Source organism: Phalacrocorax carbo, chromosome 3, assembly GCF_963921805.1.
Source record: "Phalacrocorax carbo chromosome 3, bPhaCar2.1, whole genome shotgun sequence".
Classification (NCBI taxonomy): Eukaryota; Metazoa; Chordata; class Aves; order Suliformes; family Phalacrocoracidae; genus Phalacrocorax; species Phalacrocorax carbo.
The window spans coordinates 76,335,502-76,354,331 of NC_087515.1; the positions used below are offsets into that span (position 1 = coordinate 76,335,502).

At 40.2% G+C, this 18,830-nt stretch overlaps 1 long non-coding RNA gene across 1 annotated transcript; it reads right to left on the reverse strand.

Moving 5' to 3' along the window:
- Positions 1-620: 620 nt before the first annotated feature.
- LOC135312610 (uncharacterized) lies at positions 621-6,898 on the reverse strand. The gene is made up of 2 exons (XR_010372226.1): positions 6,817-6,898; positions 621-5,331 (listed from the first exon to the last, which is right to left on the reverse strand). It is a non-coding gene; the product is annotated as an uncharacterized LOC135312610 (long non-coding RNA).
- Positions 6,899-18,830: the final 11,932 nt, after the last annotated feature.

The window sequence follows — 18,830 nt, forward strand, 5'->3', positions numbered from 1 at the left end:
AGTCACTTGTTTTACAAAGCTCGGGTTAACTATTGTTTTTATAAATAAATGAATAAACTCTCCATGAATGAGTTCCAGCCTCCTAAATCAAAGCCAGGGTAGGATTAGGTTCAGATTAATTGATAAATGCTTTTGAAAACTTCAGGCCCACTTACGCAGAATCCAGGTGAAAAGAGAAAAGAAAGAGTTGAAAAGGAAGGCTGAAATTATAAAGAACAAGTGCTGTGAGTAACAAGGTTCCATTATCAAGGAAGGATGATTCACACCGCAAATTTATTTCCCAAATTTAACCAGTTTATCTAAATATTTATTCTCCTCATACTGATATGCTCTTAAACTTTCCTATGAGTCCTGTGAATAGGCACCAACATACACTCTTTTGTTCTTGTTTATGTGATTGTGTCTTTGTTCTGGACACAATTCCATCCCAGTCAGTTAGCCCTTCTTGGAAAGGTGATCACACAACACTCTAAAAGCACAGGGCCCAGGGCTCCCACGACCCAGGTTTCCTCACATGCCTCAATAATCTGAGCTCACCCTCCTTAATGTCTCCTTTCCACACACAATGTCTTTTGGTCTGCAAAGTTGTAGAAGTAAACAAATATGCATGGTTTATGAAGTTTCCAGAATAATTTTTAATTTTATTTTCTTTAACACAAAAAATATGTAGATGTAGTCAAACCATAAAAGCTTCCCACATTTCCTGGAGTCATTTTTCTGATCATTCTCAAGCTGTCTTTGAAATTAAGGAGAGTCTCTTTAGCTGTTCAATCTTCCTCTTCCTGAATGGGGTTTCTTCAGACTCTGAATTCTCTCCCCCTTCCTGGCCCCTCTCTTCTAGTCCCTCTGCAGCCTCTGATTAACGACCGGGGAGAAAATTTTTCCTTCAAGCCCACCCTTTCACACCCTTTATCAAGTATTCCTGACTAGCTTTGTCACAACACTCAAACTCCTTCCTTCTTCCCCTAAGACCGGTTGCTTAATTCCATCCCCCTAACTTCAGAGTTAAAATAAAATAAAAGTATTGCAGCTGGTGGGCTGCATTTTATTTGCAGGGATTCTCCACTGAATGGATGTTCATCAGACATTAGCAACCCACTCTTGTTAATCCTGTCATAGGTGTAAGTACTTCCTTTGGCAGTTCTAGTGAAGGCTATTTTAGTATTGAGGTGAGGAATAATGGGGATAAAAAAATCCACCTTTCCAATACAAAGTGAGCTTTGAGAGGTATCACTATTTCATGATCCTAAATAATTTCCATGAGAAACTGAATTCTTAAGCTGTACATAGCCAGAAGTCACTACTTAAGGTAAAACATATCCTGGATTGTCATTTTTAGGGCAAAAGATATTCAGCCAAGTAACCACTGGAATACTGGAACAGCACAGGAGGTGAGTTAAACTGTGTCCCATACAGTATAGCTAAATTAATAAGCTCATAGGTGCTCCCCACCCCTTATTCTATTTATCTTCTCTACTCATTTAATTTCTCTTCTTTTCATTTGGTCCACTGCCTTTTTTCTTCCATTTTGGATACTAAGGTGACAGGTGTTGCTGAAAGACTCAGTTGGTCCTTTTCCCAGGGGAAAATTTGGTGGGACTGATGAAGAGTGAAGGGCATTCCAAGTTCTGCAGTCACTGAACCCCAGAATGGTTGAGGTTGGCAGGGACCTCTGGAGGTCATCTGGTCCAACCCCCTGCTCATGCAGGGCCACCTAGGGCAGTCAGTTCAACATCAGATTTCTGAAGATATTACAGAATTCAATGAAAAAGAATTATATCAGAATGAAAGAGGAGGTGCAAAAACCCTCGACACTGATGATTAACTTTAAAATATTTTAGGTTTTTTCCTTCAAAAAAGTCGTGGTTTGACCTGCAGCTTGTGGAAATTCCACTTTTTCTCTCTTCCTTTTCTCATGTCAGTTAGTGGATTTCCCCAAAACCATTTCTGAAATACAAAAGCAGAAGTGATGAGTGGGGATTTGTGAAGAATTCTGACATAAATATGGAAAAAATAATATTGCTCATCTATTGACAAAGAGAGATGATCTCGTCTATTCCTCTGCTTGTGGTTCCCCTACAGGTTTGGATTTAAACTACTAATATAAGTTAAAACAGAATGTCCAAAATTTTTCACTGCACTTTAATAGAAGGTTATTGCTCCTCCATCAGTAACACAATATGTGAACATTGTCATGTCACCAAACATTTTAATCCCAGACTCGTTCTTTATTCTGTGGAAGTAGACTACATTTCTGCTGAGTTAAACAGACCTTATGAAACAATGTGGTCTTGATATAATTTTCATGTAAGTATGATGGATGTGGTAAACCAGGTCATGCCATGTCTGGTCTATGATAACTGGGTATGAACATAAAAGCCTCAGCTCAGGTCCCCAGACAAAGAGAGGTATCTACTACAACTGGGGATGCTCAAGGCTGCAGGGAATTATATTCTTCTTAGCTTTTATTTCTTGGCCCCAAAAAACAGGGTTTCCTTGCAGGATGTGTACCACTTCTGGCAATCCGTCTTTGAAATACCATAGTGTGTCTCAGACAGACCTAGATGACTACTCTTCAATACCTTCTATTGAAGCAGATCAAAGACTGCCATAGAAAGTTCCTGGGCACTGAAACTCAGTCCTCTGTACTGCTAAAATCTTGCCACAGCCTAAGGCATGGTTTTGGCTCACACCTGCTAATGTTCCCTTAATAAAGCTTGGGCATAATTTGGCAATTAGTAGGAGCTGAAAGCAATTCCAATAAGTGTTTGAATATTACCACTGTATTTTGGTGGATAAGACGGTTTTACATTATGGATGCCCACTACTCAATGCTATTTGCCTTCAGTGCCAGAAAATGGTCCTTCACTCTTTTAATTCACTTGTATAGACATTTCCAAATCCTAGTACTGCAGAGCCAATCACAAATACTTTGGGCAAGTTTGACCTAGCAGGGTAAGTTGACACTAGACAGTGACTTGTATCTTGTGGTTATGATGTTTTTGATGTGGTATGAGGAGTCCAAAAGCCAGACTGACTCTATGATTGAACCACATCCAGGCTAAGTTAAGAGCATAGGTTTCCACCCAGTGTGGAAATGCTTTTAGCATTTCAAAACAGCAACTGTGTCTGAGGTAAGAAAGTTGTGCTGATTCAGCTAACCTGAGATAGGTATACATTTAGTGGAACCTGTACCACTGCAGTATGAAAAAACTTCTATTTTGCTTGTAACATGTCATTTTCAGTTAATGGAGATCGATTTCTTATTGCATTCAGTCAGCAAAATGACTTTTAATTGATTTCTTAACTAAACTGATTACATATTTATATCATGTATCTGATATTTTATTTCTCTACAGAATCATAGAATCACAGAATGGTAGGGGTTGGAAGGGACCTCTGGAGATCATCTTGTCCAACCTGCTGCTTGAGCAGGCACACCCAGAGCAAGGGGGCACAGGAATGCGTCCAGGTGGGTTTTGAAAGTCTCCAGGGAAGGAGACTCCACGACCTTCCTGGGCAGCCTGTGCCACTGCTCTGGCACCCTCACAGTAAGGAAGTTTTTTCTCATATTGAGGTGGAACTTCCTGTGTTCCAACCTGAGCCCTTTGTCCCTTGTCCTCTCATTGGGCACTATTGAAAAGAGCCTAGTCCCATCATCCTGACACCCACCCTTTAGATATTTATAGGTATTGATGAAATCCCCCCTCAGTCTTCTCTTCTGCAGGCTGAACAAACCCAAGTCTCTCAGCCTTTCCTCCTAAGGGAGATCCTCCAGTCCCCTGATCATCTTCATAGCTCTCCGCTGGACTTGTTCAAGCAGTTCCCTGTCCTTCTTAAACTGGGGAGCGCAAAACTGGACATAGTGCTCCAAATGTGGCCTCACTAGGGCAGAGCAGAGGGGGAGGATAACCTTCTTCCATCTGCTGGCCACACTCCTTTTAATGCATCTCAGGATACCATTGGCCTTCTTGGCCACAAGGGCACATTGTTGGCTCATGGTCACCTTGCTGTCCACCAGCACTCCCAGGTCCTTCTCAACAGAGCTGCTTTCCAGTAGTTCAGCCCCCAGCCTGTACTGGTGCATGGGGTTGTTCCTCCCCAGGTGCAGGACCTTGCACTTGCTCTTGTTGAATTTCATGAGTTTCCCCTCGGCCCACCTCTCCAGCCTGTCCAGGTCTCGCTGGATGGCAGCACAGCCTTCTGGTGTGTCAGCCACTCCTCCCAGCTTGGTATCATCAGCAAACTTGCTGAGGGTACACTCTGTCCCTTTGTCCATTGATGAATATGTTGAACAGGACTGGACCCAGCACAGACCCCTGGGGAACACCACTAGTGACAGGCCTCCATCCAGACTCTGCTCCATTGATTAGGATCCTCTGAGTTTTGTTGCTGAGCCAGATCTCTGTCCACCTCACTGTCCTCTCATCCAACTCACACTTCCTTAGCCTGCCTGTGAGGAGGCTATGGGAGACAGTGTTGAATGCCTTATTGAAGTCAAGACAGACAACATCCACTGTTCTCCCTTTGTTGACCCAGCCAGTCACGCCATTGTAGAAGGCTATCAGGTTGGTCAAGCATGATCTTCCCTTGGTGAACATGCTGACTACTTCTGATAACCTTCTTTTTCTCTACATGCCTGGAGATGACCTCCAGGATGAACTGTTCCATCACCTTTCCAGGCATGGAGCTGAGGCTGACTGGTCTACAGTTTCCCAGGTCCTCCTTCTTGCCCTTTTTGAAGATTGCAGTGACATTTGCTGTCCTCCAGTCATCGGGCACCTCTCCTGTCCTCCACGACCTTTCAAAGATGATGGAGAGTGGCTCAGCAAAAACATCCATCAGCTCCCTCAGCACTTGTGGGTGCATCCCATCGGGGCCCATGGATTTGTGAGGATCCAGTTTGCCCAGGTGATCTCTGACCCAATCCTTCTCAACCGATGGTAAGTCTTCCTTTGTCCCGATTTGTCCTCTTTTCTCTGGGGGCTGAGATGCCTGAGGGCCAGCCTTAGCAGTAAAGACCAAGGCAAAGAAGGCATTGAGTAACTCCACCTTCTCTGCATCCTGTGGGCCCCTTCCTTGTTCAGCAGCTGGCCCACTGTGTCCCCAGTCTTCCTTTTACTGCTGATGGATATCAGGCCAAGTGGTCATGATAACTGGTCTATATAGCTTTAGTAAGGACTGAAACTAGACAAAATGACTACTGCCTTTCCTTGTTCTTTTTTAAAGGTGGTTGGTATTTACATATAATTCATACTATAGATGTCTTCTACTCCAGTTAGGGCCTAGGGGAGGCAGAATGTTTCTCTCAACCCAGCTTCTGCCTTCTCACTGAAACATTAAAAATGAGAAACATTCAGATGTCGCTAAATCACAGAATCTAGACTCAGCACAAGAAATCTGACTCTGCATCAAAAATGCAGCTGTTCATTTATACTTTTATATTCTCTATGAAAAGCTCAAATAATGGCAAAAAAAAAAAAAAAAAAAGAGAAATCAAACTTCAGTTTGGAGGATGTTCCATGTAAGAGACTTTCTGCTTGCCTTCTGCAATGGGCTGGAAGCATGAGTCAGAAGAGAGGAAAGTGAGAAGAACCTTTTGAAAATAAATAAAGGGAATTATTCAGGTGTTCAATCCATTGCTTATTTTATTTCAAGTGATCTCTAAATACACGAAATGTAGCTTCTTTGTGGTAGTAATGAACTATATCTCTGACACTGCCCCTTTTACTGTTGGTAAATACTGTCTTGTTCTGTCCTACTGTTAAAAACAGAGTTTCTCTGTCAGTGACCAGAATAACCTACAGTAAGGGAATACTACCAGAACTGACTCCGGTAGGGTCTTTCTACTGCTGGAAAGAAATAATTAGTAGCAGAAGAAAAATGGATTTTAATTTTAAGAGGGTAATTGATTATATTAAAATATGTTAAAGATTATGCCTAATGGCCAAAATATGCCACATTTATAAGACATATTTTTTTCATTGGATTCTGTTCAGTAAAATCATAAAGCACCACAGCAACTTGATCTTACAAAGTCCTTTTCCTAGTCTGGTAGAGCTGAGGTTTTTTGTTTCTCATCCAGATTACTCACAATGGTTGTCTTTTAACTTTGTGAGGTTCCTCCTTTAAGTGCTTGGCACTCAGTCCAAACCCGAGTATAAAAAAAATGTTACAGTATAGCTGACAGTAAGAACAGCTTTCTCCTGGAAATGGAAGATGCCCTACTTAATTTAATTTTAAAAGGAATTTTGCTGGGCTAAGGGGAAGAGACAACATGTGTGAAGGGGAGAAGGAAGGGAAAAACCACCCTGCGGGGAAATAACAAAAATAGGAAACACTTCTATTTAGCAAAAAGTGATGAAAGAATAAAGAAAAGGATAAGTAATACTGTTCTATTCACATTTTAACTTTAGTTAGTCTCTGCTTACTTTGTGAGAGTGACTGCCATCAGGCATTCTGTCATATGGGGGAAGATAAGACACTAACATTAAAAAAACAGGACCAGATCCTTTTTAAGACAGCAGCTTCCCTGTCCAGAAGAGAAAACGCACTCTGCTCACATCAGAAGTTGAGAGGCCATCTGTTGATTCAAAGGAATGGCGTTCATGGCAGTAAGAATTATTAAAGTAATAGTACCATGACATAGGAAAGTAATTTTCTTATGTAACACAGTGTAAACAGGACAAACCAAACCACCATAAAAGCAATGAAAAAAATGCTGAAACACCCACTCTCCCCTTCCCACCCCATTAAACTGAACGTGGCAGATTAAAACATGCTTTACGCTTTGCTTTAAAAACAGCAATGCTATACCTTCTGGACCTGGTAAAAGGTAGAGCGAGAGAGATACTCATGGGTGCTCTGGCATGACTGCTAAAGGTTGAAAACACTTTGGCTTTGAACCCTTCTCTGTGAGTTATCTGAGACCCTGTGTGTCACTGTACCTTGGATACCAGGGCAAAGAGGCAGAAGGTCACAAAAATGCATTGTAACCTTTTTTACAGGCAATGTGGCTGGAAATACTATCCTCTTCCATTTTTTAATGAAAGCTTTCTAGACAAAATGTGCCTATTGACCTAGAAAAGCTAGTTTGAAATATTTAAAAAAAAACAACACCCTGTTAGATAATTGTATCTTCTGGCTAATGGAAATAAAAACATATTCACTTTCTCCCCTTTGGTCTGTGTATTTTTTATTTTATCTATTAAATGTACCATGTCTGTAGGCATCTTGGACTGGTATTCAAAATTCCCATCAGTAAAAGTGACCGTTTTGGGAGGATTTATTGCTCAGGTGAATGAACCTTGTTCTTTTCCCAACATTGAGAGAGAGAAACAGGCTGAAAGTTATGTACTGATATCCATTTTGTGTATGTGTATCTACCTTTAATTGACACAGTCTTCTGTGGAACAGTAGCCTATCATAAAGTGGGGAAAAAAAATAAAAAAAAGGAGGGCTAACTAACAACAAAACTGTGTCCAAACATACAGCCTCATATCTGTGTTTTCACAGGACTGGATGTTCTCTTTGTATGGTACTTCATATAATAAAAACGCAGGCATGTGTTTAGCCTTAGGAATGAAAATATTTCTCTTCAGGTAGGAATTTTCTACTACTCAAGGTTAAGCGTGTGTTTAAATGTTCTACGGGATGAGGGCCATCATGATGTTTTCTTGGAAGCACCTTTTGGCACAGACTTAATTCTAAAGGCCTTATTCCAGAACAGGAATGTGGAAATTTGCACCTACATTCAATTGGCAGTGACCTTCCCATGGTGAATTTCTGACCTATTGAAAAGTGTGGCTGATCCTACACACTTAGCTGCTTCAGTTTTTCACTTCATATTGCTAGGACTGGATGGGTGAAAAGGCAAAGCAGAGAAAATAGAAATCCTACTGCTCTGTTTTAACCCAATTCTCTGAGCCACTGAATTCAAGTTAATTATGTAATGGAAAGAAATAGAATTTGCAAGGTAAATATTTGCAAGGTCTGAGCGCATTTCACCATTTCAACAGTTTTTCATAGGCTTGCCATCAGTAAGTAAAACCAACTGTCCAGTCATCTTGTGTACTTTCTTGACAAAAATCAATTTACATTAACTTCAGTATTAGGAGATACTTGAGAAAAAGTGTGCAGATCTTTTTCTTACCTTGCACACTGTCACACTGCAGAGGCATCACCAGCAAGTGTGTCATTGTTGGAGGCGGTAACGGTATCAGAAAGAACCCAGTTTGTGTCTCAGGTCCCTGCCTGAGTTTGCAGTGCTGGTGGATAAAAAATTCTGTGCCAGCAAATGTGGTATGGCTGTTGCTAAGACTAAAATGGGAATCTATGAAATTAGATCTGACTCCTCACAACAATATTATAATACTGACATTGTTCACAGAGCATGTGAGATAAAACTAATTTCCTGTGAATGTTCATGCAAGCAGAGTGTTTGGGAAAAGAGGTATGAGCATAAAGAAGCCAAATAATTTTTTAAATTCAAATTAATATTTGCAGACCCTTTTTCTCCCGGCATTTTCACAGCTCTGGATAACACTATTCTCATGACAAAGTTTCACATTTTTATGCTCTTGGATTGATCTCTCCAGTACACATGTTGCAACAGAAATGTTCCATGTGGATTATTTCCTACCTCTTATATCTATTTCTGGAACCTGAAAAAAACAGCTATTACACATCACCTCTTTTTGGAATGGAAGCTTTAAATTTTGTCACTACCTTTTAATGATCTGTCCTTTGGAGAAAGAGGCTTTGGAAGAGGGCCATTATAAAATACAGTACAAAATACAATCCCAGCTTGTTCTACAGATTGGTATGGGGGACTCTGTTAGAAGAAACCTGTTATCAGATTTTACTGATCATCTGTTTTAACATATATTGACATCTTTCCACAGTACCTGGCACTGAAACTCTCATGCAGCCAACGCAGGAGCAATTTCAGATTTGAGGTGATCCATTACTCTGTTTGCAAGTAGGTGGGGAGACTAGACGAGCAGCTCTGTGGAAACTGGCAACTAATTCATAGCACCAAAGCTAGAAGTTATCATATAGAATAAAAGAAAGATAAAAATACAATAACCAAACACAAAAAGAAAGAAACAAACTCTAAAGAAAGTGAAGAGAACTGTGAGAACATAGCCATAGCTAACTCAGCCTCTATGGAAGTCAGCAGTTTGGTGTTTTTTAAACTGTTTTTAGTGGGATTTGGACTGGACGGCAGAGAGTAAACACATAGAGCTCTGAATTAAGGTGATAAGAAGTTATTTAATAGATAGTTGTATCTAAGTGCCATAACCAATTAGTGTGGTTGAGACTTGGAGGCTGGAAGACCAATAACCAGACTGCCAGACTTGCAAGCAAACTTTTAACCCCAAAGTGTTTGCAGGGATTTATTGAAAGTTTGCCTGGATAGAGCAGGAGGCTCTTGGGAGATTTTACTTACCTGCATGCCAACCAAATATAGAAAGCTGTTACTGAAAGTGGGCAGATTCTGGTTTTGTACCTCTCCTTGATGTATAGCATTTGATGCTGAATATGTCCTTAAGTGATTTGCCTAGCTTAAGTTAATGTTACTCCATCACTAGGCCTTTCCACTTTTCAGGAAAGCTGTTCCCTGGTAAGAGAGAATTGACTGCTGTGTCTCTTAACGTTACCTGGAGTCTGCCCTAAAATACAAAGTAATAGGGAACAGAGAATGTAAATATAGCACTAGCCCTGTTTTAACAAGGTGCATTTTTGGCCTGTTTAGCTCCCATGAATGGAAAGGCGGGTCTTTAGGAAACACCTTGCAAATTCTCCTTTGAACTGTCTTCGAAGTATTTGGTCTTATTTTACGGTAACTTTTTTTTCTCTGGTGACAGGTTTACCTGGGCACCAAGGACAGCTATAATCCGCTAGTTATAATCCACTAATCAAAACATAGACTTTTGAGTTAAATTTTATGTACTTTGAAGTTATTTGCCGTTAGTGACTTCCCAGGTGCTATTCAGCCAACTTACATTAGTAGTGATGATATACAGAGAAAGAACTTTCATTTTCCACAAGGATTTTTATTAAAGTATATTTTTTTAATGGAAGATGTCAGATTAGGGAATTATTATTGACATCATTCAGTCAGGTAGAAATCACCTAATTAATGTAGAGTTGTGGGTGTCAGAGTATGTATGTGTACTTCAAATAACCTTTGCACATCCAGTGAAGTTCCCACGCAGCCTAGACCTGCTCATATCCCTGCAAAAGAGAGAAGTCTGGTGAAGAAGCCCTCATAGCTGTGCTTCCAGCACTCCCTGGTCCCGTTGTTAGCCTTTGTGGGCAGGTTACAAGAAGCCTGATTCCTTCACTGGGGAACTGGGATGACCATTTGCCCCTTCCCCTGTTCCAGCGCTCCACTCATTCCTGTGCCCATGAGAGGCACTGTGCCTGTCAGAAGCGTAATATGTCTTGACATTTGTTCCTTAATATAGCTCAGCCTCATAGGAACCTGACATGTGGCTTGCTGTGCTAAATAGACTGCATTTCCTTCCAGCACTTTCATTTCTGTAATCCTAAGTGTGCGATGTGCTGCCCTCAAGGAAGCTTACCTCTATTGCTTTGCTTCAAATTGAGCTGCTATGGCGAAACGCCTTCCAGAAGAGAGGCTTCAGGGAGGGTTAGGTTAAAGGCATAGGTTTTTGAGAGAGCTAATTTTTAAAGGATGTACAGTTAGGCTTTTTAGATGCTGCTTCAAAGCTGGGAAACATTCTCAATAATGGGGAGGTGGGGATACCATGCAGGAAAAGTTGGATGACCTGGATAGCAAGTGGGATGGAAATCAGCCTTATGGTAGATGGGGTCATGCACTGAAGGACTACTGAAGGCTCTGGTGTATCACCAGTGGTAAATAAGGGAAGAAGAGGAACTGGGTGCATGAGTGAGCTATAGGATGGCTATAAAACAGCACTGGAAAAGAAACAAAGGCAATCCTAGGACAAAAACTGGAGAAAGCTTTTCTAGTACAGGTAAGAAAGTATGACAGCACTGTGCAGGACCCTGGGGAGGTCTTCATCTAAATATCGTACACAAATTCAGTCAGCCAAGTTCTAGCAGCATAAATTGAAATGGGAACAGGTGCAAAGAGGAGATATTTTATCAGGCAAGTGGAATACCCATGTTACAATCAAAATAACATGGCTTCACTAAATGAAATCTTCCCATCAGTAGGTCAAAGTGGGTAAAACACAATAAGGGAAAAAGAAAAATTTAGGGCAAATGACACAAGACCAAATAAGACCAAATAAGTAGAAGTGTGCAAGAATTCCTTGCACTGTGGTGGAGAAGTAGCTGACCTGACCCTGACAGTCCTGCACACCAGATGAATGGACAGTCGGCTCAGACCAAACAACCTGAGTGTCTCTCCACAGCACATCTACAGGTTCTGTGGAGTTCCTTCCCAGAGGCTGTTGTGAATGAAACAGTTTCATGAGCTCAAGAATCAGTCAAATTAATACATGGAAGAAAAAAGGTCCGTGAGGTCTATTAAATAGCTTCCAGCTGACGAAATCCCTGAGCTGGGCATGAGCTAGGAAGTCCTTGAGCTGGGAAGCTGTGGTACTTGCTGGGGGTTGTTGCCACAGGTTTGCCCCATTGTTATTCACTTCCATGGACATTCATTGTTGATCACAGTTAAAAGCAGAACACAGACAGGTTAGACAGAGTTTTAGTATGAATTTGAACAACCAATCTTATGTTTCTATGTAGCTTCAGACCAGCTAGCTTAGTTCTTCGGAGTGCTCTAATCATGCGCCAAAAACTCAGTGTAGGCTAATCCACCCATTTGCTTGGTAAACTAAAGGGAAAACACATAGGTCACAACATGAAAATATGAGACAATAGTCCCAACAAAATGTTTTTGATACAGTTTCCCATAAAGCAAAAACTAAACAAAGAAAGAAACAATGGACCTAAAAAAAAAAAAGGCAAAACCCCACGCCCCCCCCTCAAAACACCCCCCAAAACCCCTAAACCCCTAACTTTGTTGTTTCTGCTAGTCATAAGTGCATGGGATTTCTGGCATGAGGGGCTTCGTTCCTGCCTGTAGATTCCAGAAAGCGGAACTATCCATCAACGTGCTAGACAGTGACTCCGGTGTGAAAGGACAGGCTGTTTTAAAAGGTATGCTAAGAAGAGCAGAAAGCAGCAGGCTTTGTCATTTGAGAAAGTGTAGTTCAGAGAGCATCTGAGATGCAAGGGAATAAGACAAGTTGAAGCAGTCTATTAGACTGTAATAATGAAATTGCCGGTTTTCGAGGACTGAAAATGGAGAGCTAGAACAGAAATTGTTTTGGCGCCTTTGCTACAGAAGCGACCGCTGCAACACAACAAACGAGTGCATTGGTGGATGAGACTTGTGGATGTGGAAGGGTACTTAGGAGTCAGTTCAGTAACATGAGCAGCTGATCAGTCTCTAGGTAACAAGTCTTTCTTGTTTCCTCCCCTATGGGACATCTATCCATTTCTGTATAACCTGTAGTTCTTGTACAAGAATAGAGAACAGAAGTGAATGTTTTAGGATTTAATAGATCTTGGGGTGGTTTTGATATTTCTTTTTCTTTTTTTTTTTCTTTTTTTTTTTTTTTTTTTTTTGGTAAGCAGAGGGGCTAGTTATTACTGTACTACATCAAAGTGGGTCACTCACATTTCTGTCTCCCAGGTATTCTGCCTCCAGCAGTGAGTGGCTAATACTAGCCACACCCAAAAAAGAAAAAAGGCATTTTACATGAACAATTAGAAAGTAACCTGTTTCTAGAAAAAATTCCTCTTTACTCTCTGTACTTGGAAAACTATTTTCTGCAACTTTATTTCTATATTACTGTTCAGCGCTGCAATTCTAGATATTCTAGTTATTTATGCAATAAATATTCTTTCCTACTGGAAATTATTTGCCTCAACATTACATAAAAATGTAGCAGGAGGATCTATGCTTGGTTTACTATTTTTGACTTACGAATGTTTAACTGCTTAGTGCACAGGCACATGCCACAGTACATGCTAAAGAGAGGAAAAATCTGATGGCCTTTCTGCTCTCTGCTGCCTCAGCCTCTGTCCACTCTCTTCAGGCCTTACCTTTTTATTTCTTCTCAGAGAGTCCTGACCTTCACATCATTGAGTGTTAATTTTTCTATACTGTAACGCTGATCATGACTTGCCTATAGATGCAGTTAATATTTTTGGAGTGAGGAGACCAGTGCTTTGCAGAGTCAAGTCCAAGTGAAGTAACACCATATCTTAATGCAACAGCATAATTTTTTTTCTTTTCTGTGCTTTGTAAATACTAATGCTCTGCATGTTTAGCTGACTGTCACTTGCAAGGATCTTCACTGAACTGCCCACAGTCAAGCCCAAGTCCATTTTATGACTTGAGGCAGTAGATGTGAAATTCTTTGGCCGCAGTTGAACTGTGAGACCTGGGATCATGCTGGCTACATCCTGACTGTGTGCCAGGAGTCCTGTCCTCCCAGAGAAGCAAACCTGGGAGTCAAGGATGCATGTCTGAGGCTAGGAGGAAGGGCATCTCAGAGCACCTCCACTGCACACCTCACACCATAGAGGTGGCCAAGCAGCACAAGTGGCTCCAGCCCTGGCATCACTGAGTCCCTTCTTCCCTTCTGCTGAAGGATAACACACGCCTGGACTCAAACTGCCTCTTGAATGTTCCTATTCAGTGACTTCGCAGAGCTGGGAGGGAGGGAATAAGAAAGGATAGAAACAGGAGGATACAATTTTTTTGTGGCTGAGCTGGCTGAACAGGGCTGTATCCATCATAGGAAATCTCAGTCCCAATGGACTGCGTAAGGCTCACAGCAGAATTTGTTGTCTGAACTGTAGATGCCATTACATGTTCCTCGTGTTCCTACCACAAAAGATGGAAAAGGAATTATAAGATAAAGCTGAAAACATACATTGACATTTTTGCTATATTTTATTGATTTTGATAATTGACTGCTTTTAACTTTGCTTGATTCATTCCATTTACTTTTCTTTTGAGATTTTTTCATCAGTAAACTTCTGTAAGATAACAGAAATTCTTCAGATAGCATATTTTTAATCAAGCTACTATGGTTACTGACTACTCTGATGATGACTTAGTATCTTTTGAGGGTAAAAACTATTTTTATTCTGAAAATGTCAAGATGTCATATTTTTTCTCAATTAAATTATACTGCAGACATTTATTTACTAACAATTGCTTAAAATTTTAACTTTTAAAATGGTATTTGTTCTTTCAATAGATATTTTTAACAAACATGTCCAGATTTCAGTAAATATATGAGCTTTCATGTAAAGATACTTTCTGCTCCTGGCTTCTCTATTAAAAAATAATTTCTTTTTTTAGATGACATTTTAAATTATAATGACTTTTGAATAAAAATATATTTCAAGCAGCTCCTATGTTGTCTTACCTGCAAATTGCAACGCTGAAAATCTGGATTTTTTTTCTCCTTTTTTTTTCAACATTTACAGTGATTTCTGCTCACAATGCGCCACATATTCCCTTTGGAGAGCAATACAGGATGATGTCTTTACAATATTTGGAAAACCACCTGTGATTAGACTCATATTAAATTAGCATTTTTTTAATGTATGTTAAGAAATTATGTAAGGTGTTTTTAAATAATAAAATATTCAGAAAAGTCATGTGTTTTTTCTGGGACTACTCTAAACCTGTTTCACCTGTGAAAAACAAATCTTAAACTCTAACATTTATTTTTCCTTTGTTTGTTTTATATCTAGTAATTTTTTCCTCCTTCTGTTATTTTATATTATCAAGAGCTAGCAACATTGGCCCAGGAGCTGCTACTGAAATTGCATATAAATGTGAAAAACAACCCTATTAGACTTAAAACATAAATTGACTCATTCTATCCCAGTCTGTGATCCCTTTTCCTTTAGCCCGCTGTGTTTCTCTGAATGTATTAATTTTGGAACAGTTAATTACCATACCAGATTCTCATTTGAAATGTAAGAGCTTTCAAATAAAATAAGTTCCATCTTCAGGCATTAGTAGCAAAGAGCATCTGGATAGCAGAGCAAATGAGAGATGTGCAGCAGCAAAAACCCAGGCTGCAGTTTTTTGAGAAAAACGGCTTGATTCTTCTCTCCTGTCTCCAATCTGAGCGTTGCAGCCGTATTGTGCCTTGCACTGCGGATGTGTGACACAGAGCAAAGGTTGACACAATGCTGGGAAAGCAGAAGAAAAGTGAATGGGACTGTAAAACTCCCTCTTTTGGCTCGGTGGGGAGTCTTCAGAGTTTACTTCAGCAGAGAGGAACTCGTTTTGAGTTTTCCTTAAACAAAGCGACACAGTAAGAGGAGCAAAACTGCCTCCTCTCCTTTTGTTTGTGTCTTTTTTTCTTTAATCACTCCGTTAGCATGAATGTTGTACAGTTTCTCATCCTATGAATATGAACAAAGCTGGTACACTCCTTGCTTCCTACAGGATTTCTAGCAGTTCTCCAATATTTTTCTATTAATGACTGCCTCTCTCTGTCCGTTATTCGACTTCTCCCACAAACCACATGTGCACACAAGCGCACTCACACTTTCAGTAGATAATTTCTCTGCTGCAAATCATAGAACTAATTAAAAGCTACAGGAATATCAGTTACTCTGTCTAAATATCTGTAGGCACATTCATAATTTGTCCCTACACCCTTTTATGTCAATGTCATTTTATTCTACCATCGCGCTTGTAGTGTCAACCGCCCTAAATTACCCTTCTACTAATCTTCAGTCCCTGTTATCAGAGATAGGAGAACTTTTGTATCTTAAAAGACATATATAGCAGTCTCAAAGGATACCTATATTGGTGGGACGTTTTATTAGTGTGTCTTTTTGTTAGTCTTCTAAAACATCATGTGTAATTATAAAACTTAATCTCTTATATCTTGAAAAAGCAGGTCTAGCTTGAAAAAATATGTTGGAAACACTACATGAATGGTGATGCTTGTACTTTTCTCAGTGCAAGTAGATACACTTGTTACTTTTGAACTCCCTAGCCCAGTTTACTGAGCCTTGTTGATCTAGGCAAGGTGTTGATCTGTTGACCCACTCAGTATTAGCCATGATCCTAACCCTAAAAGCATGGGAACTCAGTTAAGAAGCCTTAAGCTGCTTTCCTTAGAGAGCAAGGAAGCCATTATGTGTCTACCACAGATCATTATTCGCCCTCAAACATGACTTCATTAGCTACCTACAGTGTAGCTGCCAAACTCACCACAAGTTGGAAGTCACCCAAATAGCAACGATGCTAACAGAAAAGAACTAAATTATAATCACCAGTTTATGTGATAGTGGTCTAAACCGATTCCATTACTGTTAAAAAAAAAAAAAAATAATTTGGGAGAAACCAAATGCGTACACCAGGTCTCATGTAAAGCCAAGTCAAATAAATGTAAAAGTCCTGTACACCTCCCTTTCAGTTTCACAAACCTCATAACTAGTTGGATGGTATAATTATCATTGTCCTCCTTTTTTCTGCCCTTTCTTTTATTCTTGCCTCATATCATAAGTCGAAGCTCTTTGAGACAGGACTGTAATCTCAGTTCTAATATTTGGTGTTACCACAACAGAACTAATTATCTTTTATGGAATTCAAGCTACTATCCCCAGACCTGTTACACTGATTCACTTTGGGGTCTCATTTGAAAGGGAAGATCAAGCAGAAGTCCATCGGCGATGAAGATATTTGTAGACCTCCTTGTCTGTAAAGACATCACCATGGGGGTAGCGCTGCTAGGAACTTATATTGCAGGTCTGTTCTTTTCACTGTATCTCTGCATGCTTATGGGAACTCAGGATGTCAGGTGAATTACTTTTCTATTAAAATCAAAATGTTTCTCACAGTTATGATTCAAATCAAACTGGCATCTTCTTGTTAGCATTTACCATCACAAGTTATATGAGAAATATGCCAAACCAAGAAAATTAAAGCAGCTCCATAGAAAGAAAAGTTAGTCTTTATGATTTATATGTTTGATAAGCAGCAGCAATCAATATGACTTGCAAATAGACATGATTTTCACTTAAAACAGCGCACAGCTGTGACAGACAGATTACAGAAAAACATCCCAATTTACAAGAGGAGGTCGTGGGAAGGTAAAACAGGCACCAGAAAAAGGGTAAAATAAGTTGGCCCTCTTGCAGATAATACTTATTCATGTGTTCAGCTTTAAGCATATTTCTAGCTCCATGAAGCATCTCCAGACTCTCCACATGCTTACAGTTACACACACACTCAAGCACTTGGCTGGCTCAGAGTCCTAATGGAGAGAAACACAGGCTTTCCTCACTTTGATGCTGGAGTATCACTGGAAGATTTTGGGTAAAGCAAGAACCTTTTTGACAAATTTTCCCATCGGTTAAATGTTAACTGTTAAATTAAATTAAATGGTTACTCTCACCAAGGTATTGCTCTGATTGTTTCTCTTTAGTTCTGAATAAAACTGTCTATGGACTCTGTGTGGACACAAAAGATATAGATATACAGGACTAAGCGATGGGCTTGATTGCTTGTACTCTTTAATCATTAGCATGCTCCCCAGCAGTTTGGATCTGTATCAGGCAGCACTCTCACAGGCAGTGCTCGGACATGGTCAGGAGATAGATCTAGGGATGTTCCCACTGGACAGTGGGATGTGGGGGAGACAGCATCATCTGAGTAGGGCAACTGTGCCGTGGCATACCACCAACCCTATGGGCCAGCAGACAGTCCCCCAGTCACTTTGTTAGCTAGTATATTTGCAGACAAAGATTACTCTGAGGGTGCAGGTTTTTGTGTGAGCTAACCATCAGGTCATTTGAAGAGATTACCTGTCTGCCAGAGCAGGTGGGGCACAGTGAAGCTGAAACCCTTGGCACGGAACTAGCTCCACTGGCACTCTCAGAGCTCCACTCCCCACCTGCCCAGGCTCCCTGTCACTCTCAGCTCCTCTTCTCCACTCTGAAACTGGGCAGGAGACTAATTTGGCTGGAACTGGAGAGGCACAGATGGTACCAGGGTACTGTCTCCAAACATACCAGCTGCTGTAAACCTTGGAGTTTTTGTCGGTGTCTCCAAAACAGCTCTGTTAACATTTTGTGCAGTGGAAAGGGAAAGATGCATGAGAGATACTGAGTTCTCAAGTTGTTAATATTAAGTCAGTGCAACTTCTTTCCCCTTCTTTTTTTAGAAATATGTATTCAGTAGATTCCCAAGTTTCCAACAGCTTTCCTCTGAGCTACAGCAGCACATTAAACTGAGCTTCCTGAAAGGCAATCTTAGAATAAAAGAGAACTGGCATTTGTCTTGGTTTAAAAATGGGTGGAATGATTCCTCAGGAAAGAAAATATGTGGCAACAAGTGAGGTCTTTCTAAGACATCTGTGGTTTGTAAACAATGAGATAAAGTAATCAGAAAGCAAAGACAAAGCTTTTCCCAGCTTTGAAAGCCCATTTACTCCACTGGTTATGGATCCTGCTCCCTCCCCTATTCCTTGTATCCTCTCTGCTTCTGAGGAACAAAAGTCTATACAACATTCAGAGTTCAGTCTGAGAAAAGGAAAAATTCATATTGTCCAAAATTGATACTGTCTCAAAAAGAAATCAAAATAAAAAGCATCAATATTTTTTTTTAACTCAGTTAAGTAACAAAGATCTTTGTATTTTTCACAGTTAACTCTGACATATTAAGTATATAATAAAAGGTCAGGTTAAGAATTGTAGATGTTTTAAGGCAAGAAAGCTTTAATTTTTTCTGATAATATCTATGATTTTACTGTTGTCTACACACCTGCGGTATATAATGG